We start from the raw sequence: 8,879 nt of genomic DNA, 5'->3' as shown, positions 1-8,879 counted from the left end.
TATTAATGTAGAAATATGGTATCGTAGCTACTAACAGTTGAGGGTTGCGTAGTCTAGACGGCGTTTTTAGATTTCATTATTCTCTTTCACCCGGGCAATGCCGGGTATTTCTGCTAGTATTAAATAAAACTATAATTCTAGTCAAGTCTCACTGATATTACACCACTAGAAATCGATATTATTCTATTAGCTAGAAAAACACTTATTAAATTCAATGACAAATTATGGTGCCACTTTGACAATAATAATTTATTTTATTTATTTGATATCACCATGAGATTGTCCAATTCCGCACAAATTACCGACTTAGTAAGATTATATTTGTTATACGAGACCAAGCATTACTTCCCGTCTCTGAAGGGAGGATTATAGAGAGATGATACTCTCCTAGTATATAACGGCAGATCCAAAAGAAAAATAGGAAAAATGGGAGAAGAACTACAAAAATTTTATTAAAATTTTTATTTGTTATATTTGAGGAAAGCTGCTCTAAAGCAAATTTCTTAGACGTAACTCTAGATCTTAATACTTCTACTTACTCTCCTTTCCATAAACCCAACGAATACCTTAAATATATAAACATTAACTCAAATCATCATATATCATTACTTAATAGTATCGTAAATAGTATATCTTGTAGAGTATCTGATCTATCTTATAATGAAGAATTTTTTAATAATCATGCAAGCTATTACAATCAGGCTTAAGCTGCTAGTGGATTAAAACAAAGCATTAAATATATAAAGGATACTAAAGATTTACATCGCACAGATGGAATCAATCAAAACTGCATGTTATACTAAAACAAGAAATAAAGGTAACCTTAACTATAACAATAATACTCAATACGAAACGAAGAAACTTCTATAAAACAACGACAAATCTAGAAAACGTGATGATAAAAAAAGTTACTAAATATAGTAATAACAAAAAAACACTCAGTGAAAATTACGCAAATCCCTAAATCAATATATAAATGTAATAAATTACTTAAGAGCGGAAAGAGAGAAATTATTTGGTATACACCTCCCTTTTCATTAAACGTTAAGAGTTAGGCAAAAATGTTTTTAAATATAGTTTTTAAAAAAAGCTTTCCTAGTAATCATAAATATCACCACATATTTAACAGATCATCAATTAAAATATCCTTCTCTACAACGCCAAACATAGGATCAATTATCGCCAGTTCTAATAGAAGAAAAATTAATAAATATAAAAATTACTTTAGAAATAACAATAACAATATTAGTAACGAAATAAACAGTAGCACTAGGATTTCATTTAATACTCAAAATGCGAGAACACCTAGCAATAATATAGATGTCACAAAATCCCAGCAAAATTCTAAAAATCATGCATTTGAAAATATACAACATGCCTTAGATAACAACACCACAAGCTAATAATAATAATTCACAAATAGTAAATATACCTAACTCTACGACAAACGATCCCACAGTAAATTCAATGATAATACCATGCACCTTAACAAATAATCATAATAATATTAGGCATTATACCTCTGAACAGAAATATAAAAATAAAAATTGTTCATGTAAAAATAAAGAATTATGTCCTTTAGAAGGCAAATGTAGAAGATTTAATGTAATATACAAATGCATCATTATATTAACTGATAATTCAAATAGTATGGTATACAAACAGAGTTCTGTTAATTTTAAAGATTTTTTAGCACACATACATTCTTTTAAGCTGAGTATAACTAGTAATACTACCTCATTAGCTACTTATATACACAAACTTAAACAAAACAAAGTTAACTGCAGATTAGATTGGTCAATAATAGACTCAGCTACACCATACACACAAATCTTTTAGTTGCCGTTTCTATACAAAAGAATCGCTACAGCTTTCCTCAAATATAATAGAAACTATATCTATTATTATATAGACAAAAGAATTTTAAAAATTGTCAATCGGAAGTGCTATCAACATGTATACATAGGTTCTATAAAACTTTTAAATATTATAAAAGATCTAACAAGGATTTACATTTGTGACTATTCTTTGCTCTTTCTAGTAGTGATATCAAAATAAGGGGATATTTACAAACGAGTTGGTAGATAAATTAATTAGAATTATTTGAGTATACGCATAGTTACACAACATAAATTATACACTACATGAATGTTAAATAGTTCTTCCTGAAATTCGAATCCGTGCACATCTCATCTACGATAAATGGATTCTTACAGTTGCATTAACTTTAAAAAATTAAATTGACATCTTCCAGTTCTACAAATACAAATATAAAGCGCAATACTTTGACCACTATATACATCTATGTATACTTCGGACCTGAGCGGATCAGAGGTATCGTCTTCAGAACTGTCGTCATCCGAGGAGGAGCTTGTAAAATCGGTAAAAAAATGGACAAGTGCCTAAAGGGTAAAAGTTTCGTGGGGGCGACGGAGGTTCCAAAGAAGGAGGCAAGCCTAAAAAATTTGAATTTCGAAAAAATGTTGAATTGAGAAGGTGGTGATGTAAAACTTACCACCTAAAGAAGTTTTAAGAAACATGGAAGAAAGGAAAATAGTATATAGGTATATTCAATTAAGGAAAAAAAGAATAGAAAACAAACCTACGGAAGAAATAGAAAATGCTTTGAAGCCAATCTGGCAAGATATAGCATATCTTGTCAGAGAAAACCGATACGGCACAATTGATGTGCATTTTAAAAATAAGGAAAAGGCCAGGGAATACTCCGTAAACTCTATGAAGACGGAAAGGGATGATTGTCTTACCCACGTACCTTGGAAGAAGAACTTCTAGAGGCAGTGTGAAGGGAACTGGAAGAACGATATGGAATTAATTTGAACTGGATCTAAAAGGAAGTAAATGATGTTGCTGAGGTGGGGTAAGTAGCACATTTCCATATATCATTTTCATTCATATTTATCATAATTTTATTATTTTTTAATTGTTATACGTCCCCACATGTCATGTATTGTCCTGTCTGTGTATGCCCCTTATGGGTAATTAAAAAAATCAACAACTATGTATACTTTATACTTGGATGCGGTATTCTACTGGTATTTTTACAGTGGTAAGACGGTTTAATGTGTGTGCGTGTGCGTGTGCGTGTGTGTGTGTGTTCTGCTTTAGAGCAGCTGAAGAATGTTGTGCGTTGGTTTTAGTGCGTCTGTCATGTCTTCCTCCGAAGAAGGATTGGTAGCGTGAATAAAGGGGATGGACAAAAGATTAGAAGGGTTTCGGTAGAATCATTGAAATCCAGAGTAAGGGGGTAAATGTATCGGATTTAAAATGTTATGAGAAAATGTTAGTGAGAGAGGAAGGCGATGTTAGGTTGTCTCCTTCACAACAAGTTTTGAAAGTACTAAACGAAAAAACGATTGTATTCAAGGTGTACTCCATTGAAAAAAAAGAAAGGGATTATGCCGGCGGAGAAGACTGAGAAGGCCTTGGCAACAATCTGGCAAGATATAGAGATTCGTCTGAAAGACGTCGCTGAAGCGAAGAAATACTCGGCGGAAACACTGAGAACGGATAGTACAGTGCTTCTACCTACATACCTGGAAAGGCGGGCATCTCGGGTGAGGGTAGAAGGAATCCCACCTGAGGCTGACGTGGCCTGGGTGGTGGCCGCTGTACTTCTCGGCAGCGAGGAAGAAATAGTGGTCCTCCAGGCCACTATGACAGAAAGTACTAACTGGAAAGGACAGACGCTGGACCTAATTATTCAGGGTTCAACGGAAAGCCTAGAAAAACTAGCAGAAACGATTACCATAGAAGGTACAGTGCTGAGAGTAAGGGTGGAGGGCAGAATCCCTCGATGTTATAAATGTGGCCTAAAGGGCCACAGAGCGGACTGCCCTTCACAGACCAAGGAAGCAGCGGAAGAAAGACAAGAGAATGTAGAGGAACAAATGGAAGAGAAGTTGGAGAGAACCAGAAGGAGGAAATAACAACAGAAGACCAGTGGGAAACAGCAAGCTGGAAAAAGTGACAGAAGAAGGCAAGTGTTTCGAACTCTAAACCCACACCCACCCCAACCACACCCTCTCAGACCCACCCTCCTCCCGTAGACACCAAGTCTACCCATTCCCCTCCGACACAAGAACAAAAATGTACACACAAAGAACCTCAAACTCCCTCCCCCCAGTCAAAAAAAGAATGAATGTAAAGTTTTTATAATCGAAGAAGTTTTGTCTTGGGGTGATCTAAAAGTAGGAACTTGGTGGGGGGGGGGATAATATTAAGGATTGGCACAGGTGTAATGCTACCAACGAAAGAACAAGGGGGGAAAATATTCAGTCATAAACATGGTTACAGTTATCGGGAGGTGGATTTCGATTGGGAAGCACTGCTGGAATTTACAACGTACGATAGGCTTCTAGAGGAAACAGACTAATATTCTTGAGGGAACAGATTATAAAAGGAAGTAAAGGGTAGAAAATAGAGCTGCTCGTAAGTGGAGTGAGCGGTCCCATTTACATTTTTCTTTATCATACAGGTTACTCATACATAGTTTTGTTTTTCTTTCTTGTTTTTTTTTTGTCCCACATGTGATGTATTGTCCCCTGTGCATTGGTCCCTTGTGGGTAATAAACAAATACATCTATGTATACTTTATACTTTGGTTGTTAGCGTTTTTCATAGTGTTTTTTCTATCGTGTGTGAACGTTTTGTGCTGCTTTGCTGCGGTTTGTTTGCTTGTTTATGCTTTCTCTTCTCGTAGAGGAGAGTTAGCTTTGGGAAAATATGTCTGTAGAAGACTTCAGCTTCTCAGACATATCGTCTTTGGAGGAGGAATTGTTGGAGGCGGTCCGGAAGATGGACCAGAAATTGAACAAGGAAAAGAGGAATTTTGCTGACGTGGCAAAATGCCAGGGAAAGAAGATTGATATTGAGAATTTGGGAATGTACAATGAATTTTTGAGTCGGAATAATTCTGAAGTGAAACTGTCCCTCCCGCAAGAGACGCGTAATAGTATTAAAGAAAGAACCATTATGTACCGAACATTTTCAGTTTCAAAAGGAAAAATCGACGTTGTGACTACAGGCCAGGTAGAGAAGGCATTAAGACCGATATGGAGTGATATTGTGTACCTCGCAAGAGGTTCAATGTTTGAAGTAGTGGAGGCGAGGTTTAAGGACGCGGTAACAGCAAGGAAACAAGCAGCGACATCCATCAAGAGTGAGGAAGTGGTGCTTCTGTCCACTTACCGTGGTCTACGTGCGACGAGAATTAGCGTAGGAATTCCACCAGAGATTGATGTGGCTTGAGTAGCAGCCGCTGTCCTTCTAGGAAACGAGGACAACATAGTGGTTCTCCAGGCCACAAAAAAATAAAGTGCCATATGGAAAGGACAGGTACTGAATATGACTGTCCAAGTTTGAAGTGAAATACTGGAAAATATCACAGAATCACGTGAAAATGAGGGACAGGGTGGAGGGAAGAGTCCTTCGATGTTTTAAATATTGCCCAAAAGGCCACATTAGAGCGAACTGCCCTTCACAGATCAAAAAAGTAGAGGAAGAGCGACTGAAGAATATGGAGGAGCAAATGGAAATAGGATTGGAGAGTACCACCAAATGGGAAGAAGAAACCAGAAAGGAAGTGGAAGTAATATCAGAAGACAAGTGGGAAAAAGAGAAAGAAGGCAAGTGTTTCGAACTCTAAACCGCAAACCATACCCACACCCTCTCAGACCCACCCTTGCCCACAGACACCAAGCCTACCCATTCCCTTCCGACACAAAAACAAAAAAAGACAAGTACACACAAAGACTCACAAACTCCCTCTTACCAGTCAACAAGAAGGAAGAAAAAATGTAAAATTTTTATATATAGATCTAATGACGATTTGATTGAAGAGGTGTTGTCCTGGGACGATATAAACGAAGTAGGAACTGTGTGTTTCGATAACATTAAGGATTGGCACAGGTGCGTGCTACCAACAAAGGAACAAGGGGAAAAAATATTTAAGTATAAGCACGGTTACAGTTTCGGCGAGGTGGATTTCGATTGGGAAGCACTGCCGGAAATTACGATGTACGATAGGCTTCTGAAAGAAACTGGGATTGATATTCCCGAGGGATCGAGGGAACGGGTTTCAAAAGGAAGTAAAGGGTAGAAAACGGAGCTGCTCGTAAGTGGGTCCCATTTACATTTTTCATTATTATTCATAAGTTGTTTTGTTCCTTTTTTTTTTACTTGTTCTTTGTCCCGCATGTGATGTGTTGTCTCCTCTTTGTTGGCCCCTAGTGGGTAATAAATACATCTATGTATACTTTATACTTGTCTTTTTGCGAATTGTATTAAAAAAAAAAGGAGTTTTACGAGTTGAATCAAGAGGGAGTTTTGTGAGTGTGACGCCATCATTATTTGGCGGCCTGTGACTGTTTATCGAAATGAAGAGCTACGCGGCAGCAACGGGAAGTCAGGGCATTGTCGTCCCAGGTATGCTGGAACAAAGTGAATTGTATTGTAATGTAATGCGGAGCTGCTCAAAAAATAGCAAAAGATGATAAAGAGGGAGGGGTCGAACATAAAGTTGACCCTCCTCCCCAGAAGAAATGGAGAAAATGGAAAGTAGAGCAATAACTTACAGAACGTTTTCGAAAAGAAGTCAGAAACTCAAGAATGTGACGCAGGAGGAGGTGGACGAGTGTCTGGAAAAGTTGAAAGAAAATATAACATTCTATACTAGAGGAAGAAGGTACGCCTCAGTAGCGGTTACCTTTGTCTCTGAAGAGGAGGCGAGAAGACACTCCACTAAGATGCTACGTGGGAAAAAATGGACACTCCTGCCTGCATCCCTGGGTAAACGCACAACCATGATCAGGGTGGGTAGTATCTCACTTAGAATTGATCCCGAATGGATAATAGCAGCAGTTTTTACTGCAGGAGAAGGGGAGGGAGGCGGTGATGTGAAAGTGATACGGATAACCCAAACCCAATAAATAAATTGATAAGGGTACGGACTTGAGATTTATTTCATGGCAAATCAGAGCGAATACGGAGCAATTCCAGAAACAGTGGAGCTGCCCAATGAGGATAAACTCGAAGTAATGTTGGGGGGGGGGGAGGCCTCCGACTTGTCATGAGTGGGGAGAGAAGAGTCACATCAGAAGAAGGTGTCCTAAACTAACGAAGGAAACTACAGAAACAGAAGCACAAGAAGGTGGAATGGAAGTAGGGAAGAAGACAGAAGACGTAGAACAAGACACAAAGTTCATAGAGGCCAAAACAAGGAAGAAAGATAGAAATTCATCACATAAAATGGAGCTACAACAGAAGAAACATAAAACACGGGAGGAAGCAGATCCATCAGCAACAACAAGCAGAAGCAATACGCCCTTAGCATAAAAGAAAAAGCACACACTTACGAAAGGGAAATACGAAAGAGTGATGCTTCAGTACGGAAAGAGCGTGGAAATAGAAAAAATAATTTCCAAGATGGAAGGCGTAATAAGGATAAAACTGGCAGACAAGGTGGAGAACCGGAATATGAAAGCAGTGTTGCTGGAAGATGAGAGAGCAACAAGATTGAGAGAAATATTCAGACAGGATACAAATAACAGCATTACGATTTAGATATGACGAAATGCCATCAGTGACAGAATTCGAGGAGTTAATAAACTATTTGGTGTGAACACTATACAAACTGGAAAATAATTACTGATTTTAAATAACTGAAAAATGGAACTTCCTACTTTGGTGGGTAGGAAAGCCATTTCATTTTCATTATTCATTCGTTATATGTTTGTATGTACCCGACGTTTTGTGTTGTCTGTCCTTGTGGTGTCCCCCTCTATGCTATGGCCGTAATGCCAAAAAGAAAGAGCGTCGCGTAGTGTAGGTGGTTTGATTTATTCATAACGGAGTGTTTTTGTCGTCAGTCAGAGCGTTAAATATTTGTTTGTTTGATTATTACTGTTCAAATTGTTGATATTGTTATTGATATTGCAACAGAGGAAAAGGCAATTAAGCATTCCACGGAGGCAATAAGATCGGAGGAGTGGGTGCTTTTGCCATCATACTGTGGCAAACGTGTGGCCAGAGTGCGAGTTGGCAAAGTGCCCCTACAACTAAAAGAAACATGGCTGATGACAGAGATAATGTTTAACATGAAGGGGGAGGCCAAGATACTGAAGGCCACAAGGACACAAAGAATCAACTACTGGGGATACGGGATTGAGTTGACCATCCAAGCAACAATAGAGGACTTAAACCGAATTGTTGAGGAGATAGTGCTGCTCGATGACTTGAGATTGAGAGTGGTGGTGGTGGAGGGCAGGCCGCCTGTATGTTTTACATGTGGGGAAAAAGACCACATGAAGGCGAGGTGCCCACAGAGATAACAGACGGAGAACCAGGAGAGTACGGACAAGGTAGTACATGTGGAGATGGAAGAAAAAACAACGGAGGAGGAATTCACGGTGGTGGGAAGGAAAACGATAAGTCGAGTGGGAACTGTGCCCACCCAAGCAGTGGTTAAAAGAAATGGAGAAGAGGACGGTGGTCATGCGGACCTATTGTAGGTCACGCAATACCATTACTCTCTTCAATAAAGAGGTAATTGAAAAAGAGTTGGCAATTTGTTTGCCAACAAAGAAATATTACATCTCCAGGGGGGTCAAATATGCAACGGTGTGGTTGTTGTTTGACTCCCCTGAGGAAGCTGCTAATGCGGCAAGCCAGACTCTGCAGGGGGAGGAAATTTTGTTCCTCCCCTCTTACTGCGGAAGAAGAATAATTAGAGCCTGGGTTCATGGACTACCTCCAATTTACAAGGCCGAGTGGATCGCTGATACCATTCGGCAGGGCTTGGGGGACAGTGGACCTAGGCTCCTTAATGTGCACATGTCACCTGCAGTCAACTGGCAGGGCGC

Source organism: Octopus bimaculoides, chromosome 3 (assembly GCF_001194135.2).
Source record: "Octopus bimaculoides isolate UCB-OBI-ISO-001 chromosome 3, ASM119413v2, whole genome shotgun sequence".
Lineage (NCBI taxonomy): Eukaryota > Metazoa > Mollusca > Cephalopoda > Octopoda > Octopodidae > Octopus > Octopus bimaculoides.
This window is presented reverse-complemented; position numbering follows the sequence as displayed.